This window comes from Sciurus vulgaris, assembly GCF_902686455.1.
Source record: "Sciurus vulgaris genome assembly, chromosome: 3".
In the NCBI taxonomy this organism is placed as follows: domain Eukaryota; kingdom Metazoa; phylum Chordata; class Mammalia; order Rodentia; family Sciuridae; genus Sciurus; species Sciurus vulgaris.
In genome coordinates, this window is record NC_136463.1 from 20,720,164 (window position 1) to 20,734,520 (window position 14,357).

The following is a 14,357-nucleotide window of genomic DNA, read 5'->3' on the forward strand; positions in this document are numbered from 1 at the left end:
TGTATTTCTGGCTTTGTTTAGAGGAAAACCTTATGATGGATTCATTTTATGTGTCTGGGTTTGGTCCTTCTCTACCCCCACTGCAAATGATGTGTTTGTTTTATCCATTGGTTAAATATATGCATTGTTCAAGTTCATGCTGTGTTTCTGACATTGAGTTTGAATTGGAAGAGACTTGATTATATATGGTGTTACTTGTGCTCCTTGGGTTATCATTAGAATTGGATAATGTAAAATGTCTGAAAATCAGTCTCTGGCTTCTGTCCAACTTGAAAGAGAGGTGGTAATGCCAAACAGTACGCTGCCAAGGGTAAACTCCTTATCTGTGCTCACAGAGGGCTGGTGTTGCCCGTGTTTCACTGAAGTAGAATGTCCAAATGACCTCTGTGTCCTTTTGGAGTGCATCACGATCTTATAATGACAGACTCTTCTAGAAGTTGAACCCTTTATTTTACAAACCCCATGCCCCTAATCAGATGCGATTGTTCCCCTCCCAGTTTTCCTCTAGTGTCTTGTCCAGCCTCTATCAGAGTCCTAATCACACAGTACCGTGATGAGATATTTACATTAACATATAAACAGAGGAGTGAGAAATTCTTCGGCTGGACTGTATCTTGCTCATCTTTGTTGTCTTCGGCACTTAGCACTGTTCCTAGAACTTCCTAGCTTCTCAATAAATATTTGTTGAGTGAATGAATGATGAAACCAAGGTCCGCGGACAGGAAGTAACCTGCCCAAGATCCCAAATCTAGTTAGTAACAACATTCTGAGAGGCAGGATATGACAACATTTTAATTAAATTGTGTTCTTTGAAAATACATAGGGGCTGGGGTTGTAGTTCAGTGGTAGAGCACTTGCCTAGCACATGTGATCCTCAGCACCACATAAAAATAAATAAATAAAATAAAGGTATTGTGTCCATCTACAACTAAAAGAATATTTTAAAAAAGAGTAGACTGTGGGGTCTATCTTAAGAGTTTTTGCTTTTCTGTTTTTCTGTTTGTTTGTTTGTTTGTTTTTGTTCCTTAGAGTTTTGCTTTTCTTAATATTTTCTTAATATTCTACCTGTAGGAATAGTAGGTAGGTTCATATTTGTGGAAGAAGTCACTTTGATTGACTTTCCCATGATTGGAAAAGTTGGAATGGGAGAAGTCTCTGTTCTACTGCAAGAAAGATCTTTCCCCATCTCTGGAGTCCATAGACCCTTGATTGTGGTTCCAGGTTTGTGAGAAATAACTACAGTAGACACTGATTATCTATGGGAAATACCCTCCCAGAACCCCCAGATGGTATCAAACCCTATGTATACTATTTTTTTTCCTATATATACCTATAATAATTTGACTTATAAATTGGGCACATGAGATATTAATAATACCTGATCACAAAATAGAATAATTTGTAACAATAGACTGCAATAAAAGTTGTTTAAAATGTATGAATTGTTTATTTCTGGAATTTTCCACACAATACTTTGGGCCACAGGTAACTGAAACATGGAAATGAAACCTCAGATGAAGGGGCACTGCCGTAATCCTTTTTGGCACAGGTTGGGGGAAGCTGGAGGTAACCTTGTGTGTGTGTAAAGAACCCTTAGGTTTGTGACAGAATCAAGGAGGTTTTTGTTTTGTTGAGACAGAGATGGTTGGAATAGGATATCAGTGTGAGAGAATACAGGTGGTTGTGACCTTGGAGGAGGTCAGAGTGACCCAGGAAATGTAATCTGGTCAACGACCAGGTGGCAGTCATCACTGAGCTCCACAATCTTCCCAGAAGATGGGCTCCAGAAAATCTGCTCCAGGAGTCCTTGAGATGCTTTTCTGAGATTAGGTGGGGTGTATGTGTGCGTGAGAGAGAAAGACAGAGACAGGGAGAGATACTGAGAAAACGATGACAAGGGAGGAGAAGGTGTGATCCAGCAGACCTAAAGGAAATCCTTCACTCACTGGTTTAAGGTAACAAAATGCGCACCAGAGTCATCTGGCTGACCCCAAGGGCCATAGGAAAAGGTGTGTAGGGTAGGCTTTGGGCTAGCTGTGTAGTGGGAGTGTGGGTGTGGGAGGGGCCTGGTTTGGTCTCAGAAAAGAGTCATGATGAGCCTGCTACTTGAACTCGGTGGCCGGGCACCTGGCCTGGACCTCAGGGATTAGGTTGGCCAACATTTTTTTTCCCCAGATAGGGCCAAAACAATAACAACAACAACAACAACAAAAATCCTCTGCAGGCTTTTATGCATATGGAGAACAACTAAGGAAGGATTAGAATTAAGTTTGTAATCTTCTGTTAAGAAATGTTGCTTGGTGCAGTGGCACACGCTTGTAATGCCAGCAGCACGGGAGGTTGAGGCAAGATTGCAAGTTCAAAGACAACCTTAGCAACTTAGTGAGGTCCTATGCAACTTAGTGAGATCTTGTCTCAAAATAAAAAAGGGCTGGGGACATGGCTCAGTGGCAAAGTACCCCTGGGTTCAATCTCAGGTACACCCCCCCCCAAAAAAAGTGTCTTCATTTTTTACTATCAGGAATTGTTACCATTGAGTCGGGATCCCAAGGAGAATGCTATAAGTAAAGAATGTCTTGAAATTGCTTACAAATTCATGTGTATTTTTGTGTGTGTGTGGCAGGGGTACCAGGGATTGAATTTCAGGGCACTAGACCCCTAGGCCACACCCCCCAGCCCTATTTTGTTTTTTTATTTAGAGACAGGGTCTCACTGAGTTGCTTAGTGCCTTGCTTTTGCTGAGGCTGGCTTTGAACTCCTGATCCTCCTGCCTCAGCCTCCTGAGCTGCTGGGAATACAGGCGTGCGCCACCGTGCCCGGTTTCCACCTGTATTTTTTTTTCCTAGGGAAAGTTCCATAGCAGAATCTTGAAAAGGTTCATGATTCAGAAAAGGTTAGGAACTATTGTAGGGGGGCTAGGGAGATAGCTCAGTCGGTAGAGTGCTTGCCTTGTAAGCACAAGGCCCTGGGTTCGATCCCCAGCACCCCCCCCCCCAAAACAAAAAGAACTATTGTGGGGGCTGGGGTTGGGGCTCAGTGGTAGAGTGCTTGCCTGGCATGTGTGAGCACTGGGTTTGATCCTTGGCACCGCATAAAAATAGATAAATAAAATAAAGGTATTGTGTCCATGTACAACTAAAGAAAAATTTAAAAAAGAACTATTGGGGCTGGGTACAGGGGCACATGCCTATAATCCCAGTAGGTTGGGAGGCTGAGGCAGGAAGACTGCAAGTTCAAAACCAGCCTCAGCAATTTAGCAAAGCTCTCAGCAACTCAGTGAGAGCCTGTGTCTAAGTGAAATACAAAAAAGGCTGGGGATGTGGCTCAGTGGTTAAGTGCCCCTGGGTTCATTCCCTGGTACGAAGAAGAAGGAGGAGGAGGAGGAAGAAGAAGAGGAGAAGAACTCTTGGAGTAGGGCAAGGCAGAAGGCACATATACATTTATAGGAATTTGTTGTTCACATGGCAGAACTATAAATGAATGGAGTAAAGGAATGTAATAATACTCAGTCTGGTGTTCCAGGGCCTATGGTTAACAGCTGCTACACCACCCAATGTCTGTAGTTACCTGGAGGCATACACACATGTATGGGTTATAGGTGGTAGTAGGGAAATTGCTGAGTGAGTGGGGACGCCTGCAATGCATACAGAGGAATAAAGAAACACAGGAGGAGCAGAACAGTCACTGCAAGGAGATCATGAAACACAACTGGATGCCAGGGTGAACAGAGTATTAGATTATTCTCAGACCTGATTCAATAGATATTTCACAAAAGGGCCAGGTCTCTAAAGATTTTCAGGGGCTACACTTGACTTCAATTTAAGGTTGTCCCTTGCTTCTGAGTGGGGAACACTCTTGAGTTGTATGGCCTATGGCAATGCCTTAGAAGCAAAAGCAGTAGTCTGTTCTCCTTTAGTCCCTTGACCTAAATCTATTCCATCCATCTCTACTTCATCCTTTTCCTGATCCTTGGGGAATCGGTAGTATACTATTCCTATGGCAAGTGCTCTGAAGTTCATTTCCATCCTTGGGGTCCAAGCTAATGGAATACTGGGGTAGAAAGTTTTCCAGAACTTAATTTTTTTTCCAGTACTGGGGATTGAACTCAGGGGTGCTCTGCCACTGAGAGACATGGCCAGCCCTTTCAATTTTTTAAGACAAGGTCTCACTAAGTTGTTTGGGGACTCGCTAATTTTCTGAGGCTGGCCTTCTACTTACAATCCTCCTGCCTCAGTCTCCTGAGTCACTAGGATTACAGGTGTGTGCCACTGCATCCAGCTCAGAACTGGAAATTTAAGTGGGCAAGAGAGAAAAGTTTCAGGAAGTTACTTTCTCAAAGTCCAGAAATCCTAAGGAAGGATGAGACAGAGAGGGAATGGGAGTTCTCAGGGATAACTATGGGTCACAGGAAGGAAGACAGATCATTTTTAAGTCTTCAGGCAAGATCCGGGGCTGTTTGATCCTATGTTTTCCTCACTGGTCCAGTTGTTAGTTGGTGATCTGAGGATCTCTTTCCCTTCTTGACCCCTCCTTCTGGCCTTCTCTTGACCTTGGCTATGTTCCTTTGCCATTTAAAAGTTGTCTTAGAGGAACACATCCCTTGGCGACTTTGTTTTATTCTGTGGGTGACTTTCCAGCTGTGCCAGTTCTGACCGCCCCCTTTGCCCAACCGACTGCAGGTCATCGGGCCTTGGAAGTGCCATACCTTCCGCTGATAATCTGCTCTGTGCAGCTGTCTACAGATCCAGTTCATGATCCATGACTATTATTTGATCTCGTAGGAAGCAAAATACTTGTAGTCACTGGTTTGTTTCTACTTGGGTAATAGCATCTTGTATAATGTATCCATTGGGAAATTTTCCAAAGGATCAAATATCAGAAATTCAACTATATCAAGCCATTTGGTTCCTGATACAATAAGCTATTCAGTGTAATCATCTTGATAGCTTTACTTATGTCGCTCATAGAAGGATTTTTTTTTTTTTAATTCTGGTTGCAGAAATTACATCTTTTTCCTCCTTTTTCAACTTCTCTCTGGAAACTGTGTAATATTAAAGTCAGATTAGAGCTGGAGTGTAGAGTTCAAGGCCTGGGTTTAATCCCTAGCAACACACACACACACACACACACACACACACACACACACACACAGTCACAGTACTCCTGAGCTACAGGCAAACATGGTGAACCCATGAATTTGTCCTAGGGGGCATACATTTTTTTGATTACGTGGCAGATCTTCTAATGTTTTCTTTCTTTCTTTTTTTTTTTTTTTTTTTTTTCTTTTTTTGCGGTGCTGGGAATCGAACCCAGGGCCTTGTGCTTGCAAGGCAAGCACTCTTCCAACTGAGCTATCTCCCCAGTCCAAATGTTTACTTTTTATGTGTACCTATTTATTTATTTGTTTTATGGAACTGGCTCATGCAATTATGGAGTCAGGTGAGTCCCAAGATCTGCAGAGTAAGGTAGGAAGCTGTAAACCAGAAGAACTGATGGTTTAATTCCAATCCAGTTCTGAAGACCTGAGGTCCAGGAAAGCCAATGATATAATTCTCATGCAAAGACTGAAAAGCTCAAGACCCAAGAAGAGCTGATATTTCAGTTCAAGTTTGTGCTCACAATTTTAGAGGTTTCAGCTCATGGTCAACTGACTTAATGGCTTGATGAGACAGAAGATCATGGCAAAGTATGCGGCAGAGGAAAGCTGTGCAGCTCATGGTGATTAGGAAAGAGAGAGGGAGTGGGGGTAGAGGATCTTCTAATATTTTCTTGTTAAAAGAAAGGTGAGGAATAAAAAGTTTGGCCTTGGCATCATACTTTCATTTGTTCAACAAGTGTTTGTTGAATAGTGACAATGTACAGATCCTGTGATAGATACCAGTAAACAGAAATCAGAGACACTGTCAGAGTCCATAAGAAACTCAATGGGGAAGTTCAGGAAGTGAATCATTAATTACTATATGGAGGGGGTAATTGTCCTGAGTGCGGTGAACAGGTGCTAGTAGCCCTGAGAAGGGTCACTGCTTGTGGTGGAAAAGCAGTAATCCTCATTGTTTTAACCCTTCATTTTTATGTGTGTGTATTTTTTTTTGGGGGGGGGGGGAGGATTTTCCATGTACATAAGCAACTTGAAATGTTTTCCAGATAACCAGGCTTACCTGTCTAGGTCCCATGCTCTCAAACATTTAAACATTATTTTCCATGGGAATATTTGCAAAGTATCTTCTTGTCTCTTTTCCTTCTCTTTCTTTTTTCCTTTTCTCCTCTCCCAATCCCCCTGGGCCCCACTCCCCACTTTTGAGACAGGTTCTTGCTATACTGCTCAGTCTGGTCTTGAACTCATGATCCTCCTGCCTTAGCCTCCTGAATACCTGGTATTACATGCCACTGTTCCCAAATTTTCTCTTTTCTTAAGTGGAAAATACAATATAAAAACCATTCTTTTCCTGTTGAATAAAGGCATGTAGCATGTACCATGAACACCAGCCTTTTTTTTTTTTTTTTTTTTTTTTGCGAGGTTGCCCACAGTTTCCTTTGGAGGCATGTTTGCCTCTAAACCAAATGACCCTTATTGTCATTTTCCGGTTTGGGGGATTGAACCCAGGGCCTCACACATGCCCAACCAGTGCTCTACCACTGAGATACATCTCCAGTTCCACCACCTTATTGATTTTCGTAATTTTTCTCTCTTCTTTCCTTATCAGGATGAGAGTATCAATCTAACTTCTTTTTACTTTTAGGCCTTCTCCTTTCTCCTTTCAAATGTGGGTTCATTTAGGAATTCACTCATCTAAACAGGTTAGAGTTTTGTCTAAGTAAAGGGTAAGCAGACTATGAGTCAAAACTTTGACAGGTGCTAGATGTGGTGGTGCATTCCTCTAATCCCAGTGCTGGAAGGCTGAGGCAGGAGGATAATAAGTTTGAGGCCAGCCTCAGCAGTTTAGGAGACCCTGACCAACTTAGTGAGAGTCTACCTTAAAATCAAAAATAAAAAGGACTGGGGATGTAGCTCAGTGGTCAAGTACCTCTGGGATCACTCCCTAGTACCAAACACACACTTGACATGCACACCTGTGAGTAACGTTCATAATCTTGAGTATGTGAACTTGGCTATCCAAGTCGTTGAATAATAAATGGATCTATCCATTTTGGGCAAGTCATCATGCAGAATTTTCTTGACTGGGTTCAATGGAGGAGAGACTCGTGTATAAATGGCTGTTCATTCTCCCTGGAGACAGTATGGATCAGGTGGAAATTCTGCTGAAGAGCTAGAATCTGCCCTCCTGCCTCTGTGGTCCTGGTTCTGTTCCTCAAGTGTCACAGATTAAGTCCTCTCCCTCTTGCAATTGACAACTCATCAAATATCTGGCAGTTATCTTGTCTCTCCTGAGTTTTCTCTTTCCAGGTAGGCTTTAAAATCCACCTTGGCACTGACTGTTAGACCCTGACCTTCACTTGCCTCTCAGCTTTGGTTTCTTCTCTGTAAAAATTGGAATATAATAGTTCCTATCTACATAGTTATGGAAATTAAGTGAGCTCATGCACATAAAGTGCTTCATAGTGCTTGGTGTTTATTAAATGCTCAGTAATATTTTAATATTAATTTGTATTTTATGTTACATAGAACATTTAAAATTGTATGATTTACATTTTGAGACATTTTACTTAATTTTTACAAATCTAGGTGTGGTAACCCACACCTGTATACCCAGCAACTCGGGAGACTAAGGTAGAATTGCAAGTTTGAGGCCAGCCTCTGCAACTTAGCAAGATCCATTCTTAAGAAATAAATACATAAATAAATAAATAGGGTTTGGGATGTAGTTCAGAGGTAGAGTGTTCCTGGGTTCAATCTCCAGTACCAAATAATAATAATAATAATAATTTTAAAACAAGAACAAAATGTATCGTTACATGTAAAAACTATATTTGTGTTCAGCAGTTCAATCTAGTTTTTCAAGGATTTAACTATCCAGAGCCTGCACAATGGCACACTCTTGTAGCCTCTAGCAACTCAGTTGTCAGGAAGCCGAAATAGGAGGATTGCAAGTTTGGGGTCAGCCTGGGCAACTAAACAAACACCTTGTCTCAAAATAAAATATAAGAAAGACTGGGGATGTAGCTCAGAGGTAGAGTGCTTGCCTAGTGTGTGTGAGGTCCTGGGTTCAATCCCTAGGCCCACAAAAAGAAAAAAAAAAAAAAAAACCTATCCATCATTTTAAGAGTTTTGTTTAAATATTTCATATTGCCAAGCACAGTGGCACGTGCCTGGAATCCCAGAAACTCAGGAGACTGAGGTAGGAGGATCACAAGTATGAAGCCAGTGCCAGCAATTTAGTGAGGCCCTAAGCAACTTCAGTGAGACATGAAAAAAAAAAAAAAAGTGGGGGGTACTGGGGATGTAGCTCAGTATTAAAGTACTCCTGGGTTCAATTCCCAGAACCAAAATAATTTTTAAAAATATTTTTTTAGTTGCCAAACGACCTTTATTTTATTTATTCATATGTGGTGCTGAGAATCAAACCCAGTGCCTCACATATGCTAGGCAAGTGCTCTACCACTGATCTACAACCCCAGCCCCCCAAAATATTTTTTTCCTATCTATTTATGTCCTATATTAATGACATTATATATTAGTTACAAACATTATCAATATATTGTATATTAATTAAAATTATATATATTATATAAATTAATTTAGAATGTTAACTGTTTTGTTTTTTGTGGTATGAAAATTTGTTTCCTTGCTGATATTCTTATATAATTCTAAACTTGAACCAAATATATCCACTTGTTTTTGAATAACCTAAACTTTCTTACCTGCTGTAGTTTTTAGATAAAGAGTAAAAATCTGTGGGAAATAAGGATATTGCTCTTCACCTCCAAGGAGTTAGGGTTCCTCTTCTGTTATTGGCATGTGGTTTTTATATCTTATTGTCATCATTCAGCTGTGGGCTTTTTTTTTTTTTTTTTAAGGTAGGGTCTTAATATATTGCCCAGACTGATGTGGAATTCCTGGACTCAAGGGATTTTCCTGCCGCAGACTCTTTTTTTTTTTTTTTTTTTTTTGGTACCAGGGATTGAACCCAGGGGTACTTAACCACTGAGTCACATTCCCAGCACTTTTTTGTATTTTATTTAGACAGGGTGTCCCTGAGTTGCTTAGGGCCTCGCTAAGTTGATGAGTCTGGCAGTTATGATCCTCCTGCTTCAGCCTCCCTACCTACTGGGATTACAGGTCTGAGTCACTGTGCCTGGCTGTCTCAGCCTCTTGAGTAGCTGGGACAACAGGTATATGCCATTGTGCCAGGATTTTGGTTTTATTTATTTATTAATTTATTTACTCTCTGGGATTGAACTCAACTCAACTCTGGGGATTGAACCCAGGGGCACTTTACCAGTGAGCTACATCTCCAGTTCTTTTTTAAAAATTTTTATTTTCTTTTGTTGATTCTTTTTAGTTATGCATGACTGTAGAATGTAGAATTCATTTATATAATAATATAAATTAATTTATATAATAATATAAATTATTCATTTAGACATAATTATACAAGCACGGAATATTTCTTATTCTAATTCTGACCCTAGTACCTCTCTTCCCCTACAATTTCTTATTTTGACACAGAGTCTCATTAAATTGCCCAGACTGACCTTGAACTTGCAATCCTCCTCCCTAAGTTTCCTGAGCAGCTGGAACATTTCCATTTATTAAATGGAATGGTCTCCATTTTAATAAATGCTTGCTTAATTCATGAACAAATGTCCACCAGGCCTTAATTCAGCCCTGATCATTCATACATACTGCTTTGAGATTTTCTAGTCATTCTCTGTGCTGTCCATTAATCTATGGTGACCAACTGTCCCAGTTCTCTTAGGACTGAAGGAATGTGGGAAGTTTAGTTTTAAAATAAACTTGGAGAGGATTCTTGGGATTCCAAATTTTCAGTGCTAAAAACCAGGATGATCATTCTGTTAATAATTCAGCGATGAATCTGAAGGTTGGAAGAAGTGTTGCCTGCCTCTGGCTTCCACAGCTAAGGTCACGAATGTGATACTACCAGAATGAGATATGAGGAGGGCATTTCCAGCTGGGTCTCTTGGAGGTAGTAGGCCCTGACTGGGGAGGTCTGCAGCTTTGCAAGAAACTTAATCTATTCATACAGCAGTGACCAGGCCCCAGGAAATCTAATTAAATCTAATTAAAGCTTATAAGTGAGGGATTAGTAAACCAGAGTGTCAGTTTAAAATCTTTCTGTTACTTTTCTAGAAGGTAGCTCCTTCCTTGTTTAAGATCCTCAAGAGAATGGGAAGGGAGAGTGTTGAAGCCAGGCATGTAGGATTTTAACTGACTTTCCACTGATGACATCTAGAATATTTGCAACTGGTGAGACTATGGATAAGGCCTAACAGACCCACCAACTCTGTCCAGTGCCTGTGCCCACCGTGAGCTCTCTGATACTCTTTGTGCTTATCTTTGCCTCATTTCAACACACTTTCAAAGTTATGGTCCCTAAGTTTCAAATTCATTTCACAACTCTTTTGGGGTATGTGCGACCTGCTCTCGACCTCCATCTGATTCATGTTCAAGGATGCCCTGGGGTTACATGACCTTGAAGTGTTCTGGGAACATTACCTTTAAATGGCTAATTTTCTCTTATTTGGTTAGTCAAAAAGCTGTTCCTGTCCTAGGCTTGGATGTTCTGCTTTCTTTCCAACATTTTAACAGCAGCCATTCTTGTCTCTAAACGGGAGACAGTTATTTTTGTGGCTTGCAATCCCTCTGACCACAGGGACTTTTCACTACCAGCTCCACCTGCTGCCCTGATTCCCAGAGGCCTCCCTCCCTCTCCACCTGGCCTCCTCGATGCCCTCTGGTTGACATACTTTGGAGTTTACTGCTGGCCAAGAACAGGGAGGGGCTGTCATGGTGTGGGGTGATGGTGATCTGGAAATAGCCTTGGGGGAGGGACTTGGCCTGGAGTCTGTGTTGAAGTGCTGTCTGTGCTCATAATGCTTGATACTCAGCAGTTAGAAAAAGAAGGCATCTTGGCAGATAGACTTCTTCCTCCCAGGGTATTTATTTATCCACCTGGGCTGGTGACTGTACTGCTATCCAAAGGTAACTTTTTTACTCTGGGCTACCTAGGTGTTTCCTCCTGCCTGAGTCTCCACACTCGACTTAACTGGATCCTGTAGAGGAGGGCCCTGGGATCCCTTGTGGATTGGAGGTGAGCCAGCAGGCCACTCATTGACAGCAGTCTCGCTACATTGGCAGGCACTCAGTATCAGCCACTCATGCAGATGTTCCAAGTGAGGAAAGGTTGGTCATCAGGAGCAGGGGCAGTGAAGTGGACAGACTGAGGCAAGGCACCCACAGTTACAGAAGTAGGAGGTAGAGCTGAGCAGGGACCAGGTGTACACTGGTTTTCACTGAAGTCCTCTTCCTCCGCACTGGGAGAACAGGCAGCTGGCTAACACTGTTCAGTCTGGCTGTCCCTGAGTCATCCCCCTGATGATCCTGGCAACTGATAGTGACAAGTTGGCTGCTTTGTAGTGGTGACAGGCTTGTGGCCTCCTTGCTTCCCCTGAGACAGCCTGGGGCCTGGCTTATGACTGCCTGTTCTCTGCCCATCAGTCCTGCATGGACCTGTTCATAAGGATCTGGGTGTTATATTGCTCCCTGTGTTCCCACACAGAGCTTTATTAAAGATAAACAGGCTGTCGGGTAGAAAAGTGTCCCCAGGCCACAGACCTGCTTTCTCTATCTCCCCCCGCCCTTTTCAGTACTGGAGATTAAACCCAGTACTACCCACTCTACCACTCAGCCCTTTTTATTTTTTTTATTTTGAAACAGGGTCTCGCTTGTAAGTTGCTAAAGCCTGCAAATAAGATATAAAAGGTGTGTGTGAGGGGGTGGAGTCTTAATTTACCCCAAGTTCCTTGGTTCTCTTCAGTCTTAAAAAATGGAAGAAAATTTACTAGGCCAGTGCTTCACCCTCATGCTATACCCTGCCAGCCCCCATCCTTCTGATCCCATGAAATCTAACTCTCTGGCTTTGGCCCCAGACATCCTGAAGGCAGGTTCAGTTCCCTGTCCTGGGTGAAGGATATTTTTGAAATTGAGGCCTATACTCCCCACTTCAGGTATTAAACTGTCCTCTCTGTACAAGCATTCAAGGTCCCCATATCCTCTGACAACCATGGTCTCATCTTGGCTTCAAAAGACCTGAGCTGGGTGTGGTGATGCATGCCTATCATCCCAGTGACTCCAGAGGCTGAGGCAGGAGAATCATAAGTTTGAGACCAGCCTCAGTAACTTAGCAAGGCCCTCAGCAACTTGCTGAGACCGTCTCAAAATAAAATATAATATAGAAAAGGTGGGGCTTGGGATGTGGTTCAATGGTTAAGCACTCTTATGTTCAATCCTGAGTACTGAACAAAATTTAAAAAGACATCAGAAATTCTACAACAGCCTGTAAGATGCCACAAAAGGTAGTACAATGCAATGGTTAGAAACAGATGCTAACTGAGTGCCAAGGCAAACACCTGTAACCCCAGTGACTCAAGAGACTAAGTGACTCAGGAAGATTGCAAGTTCAAGGCCAGCCTTAACAACTTAGTGAGACACTGTCTCAAAATAAATAAATAAAAAGGGCAGGGAATGTAGCTCAGTGGTAGAGCGCCCCTGTGTTCAATCTCCAGTACTGCAATTTAAAAAGAGAAAAAGAAGCCGGTCAAACCAGGGTTTGAATCCATTTTTGCCATTTACTAGCTGGGTGACTTGATGAATTAACCACCTTAGTTTTATTTATTAAATGAGATCAAGAGTAATACCTACCACTTCATAGGGTGATTGTGAGGATTACACAAAATACTTACGCACTCATGGTTCATTCATGAGGACTATTACTACAGTCCTCACCTGTGGGGTGTATAGAGTTAATAGGGTCTTGGTAGTCCACCAGTCTAGGGAGATCTAGCTTTACCTTTTTGATTCTCAAGATTCAAGTGCCATTTGGTGCGGTGACACATATCTGTAATCCCAGCAGTTTGGGAGGCTCAGACAGGAGGATCGAGAGGTAAGCCAGTCTCAGCAACTTAGTGAGGTGCTAAGCAACGTGGCGAGACCCTGTCTCTAAATAAGATAGAAAAAAGGGCTGGGGATGTGGCTCAGTGGTTGCATGCCCCAGGGTTTCATCCCTAGTACCAAATAAATAAATAAGTAGATAGATAGATAAATAAATTCAAGTGCCTATTAATTCACTATTTCCCTGCAATCTTCCACCAAAAGTGGAAAGTACTGGTTCTTTAAATAACTGGAGAACCGAGATGCTGTAATCCCAGAAACTTGGGAGACTAAGGCAGGAGGATCTCAAGCTGGAGACTAATCTCAGCAACTTAGTAAGGCCCTAAGCAACTCAGTGATAGTCTCAAAATAAAAAATAAATAAATAAAATAAAAAGGGATGGGGATGTAGCTCGATGGGTTAAGTGCCCCTGGGTTTAATCTCCAGTACCAAAAACAAAGAAACTGGAAACCACGTGAGAACAGAATTATGGAACTTACTTATGGAAAGACTTTGGGTTCTACTTACAGTAAACACTTTGGATTTTTTTTTTTTTTTTTTTTTTTGGCAGAGGTACTGGGGATTGAACTCAGGGGCAGAGCCACATCCCCAGCCCTATTTGGTATTTTATTTAGAGACAGGGTCTCATCGAGTTGCTTCACGCCTCGCTATTGCTGAGGCTGGCTTTGAACTGGCAATCCTCCTGCCTCAGCCTCTGAGTGACTGAGATTATAGGCGCGTGCCACTGCACCTGGCTGGTCTCTTATTTGTTGTTGTGGGACTGGGGATGGAACCCTAGGGTGTTCTATCACTGAACTACATTGCCAGCCCTTTACATTTTTAAAAATTTTGGGACAGGATCTTGCTAAGTTGCCTGCATTGGACTCAAATTTGTGATCTTCTACTCTAGCCTCTTGAGTACCTAGGATTACAGGCATGTGCCACTGCGCCTGGCCTGGACTTGGTCTCTTGATTTGATGTTTCTGGGCTCCAGTTGCCTGAACCAGTGGCTCTCCCAGACTGGCTCTGTAGCACTGCTCTGCTGGAAAGAAACTGAAAGGGACTTAGGCTGACTCTTGCTTGCTCAGAGACCAGTGGTAGGATGGTGCTCCCAGGCCTGTGGTTGTGATGATCAAAAGAGAACACTGATGTGTCAATATGAAAAAGGTGAAATGTTCCACACTTGCAGTGGGAGGGAACTGTGACTTGTGTCAGAATAAGATCGTTATCTATGGACATTCTTACCTGGAAAGGAATTTCAAGTGGGTCAAACCCTACTTGTGCTCTC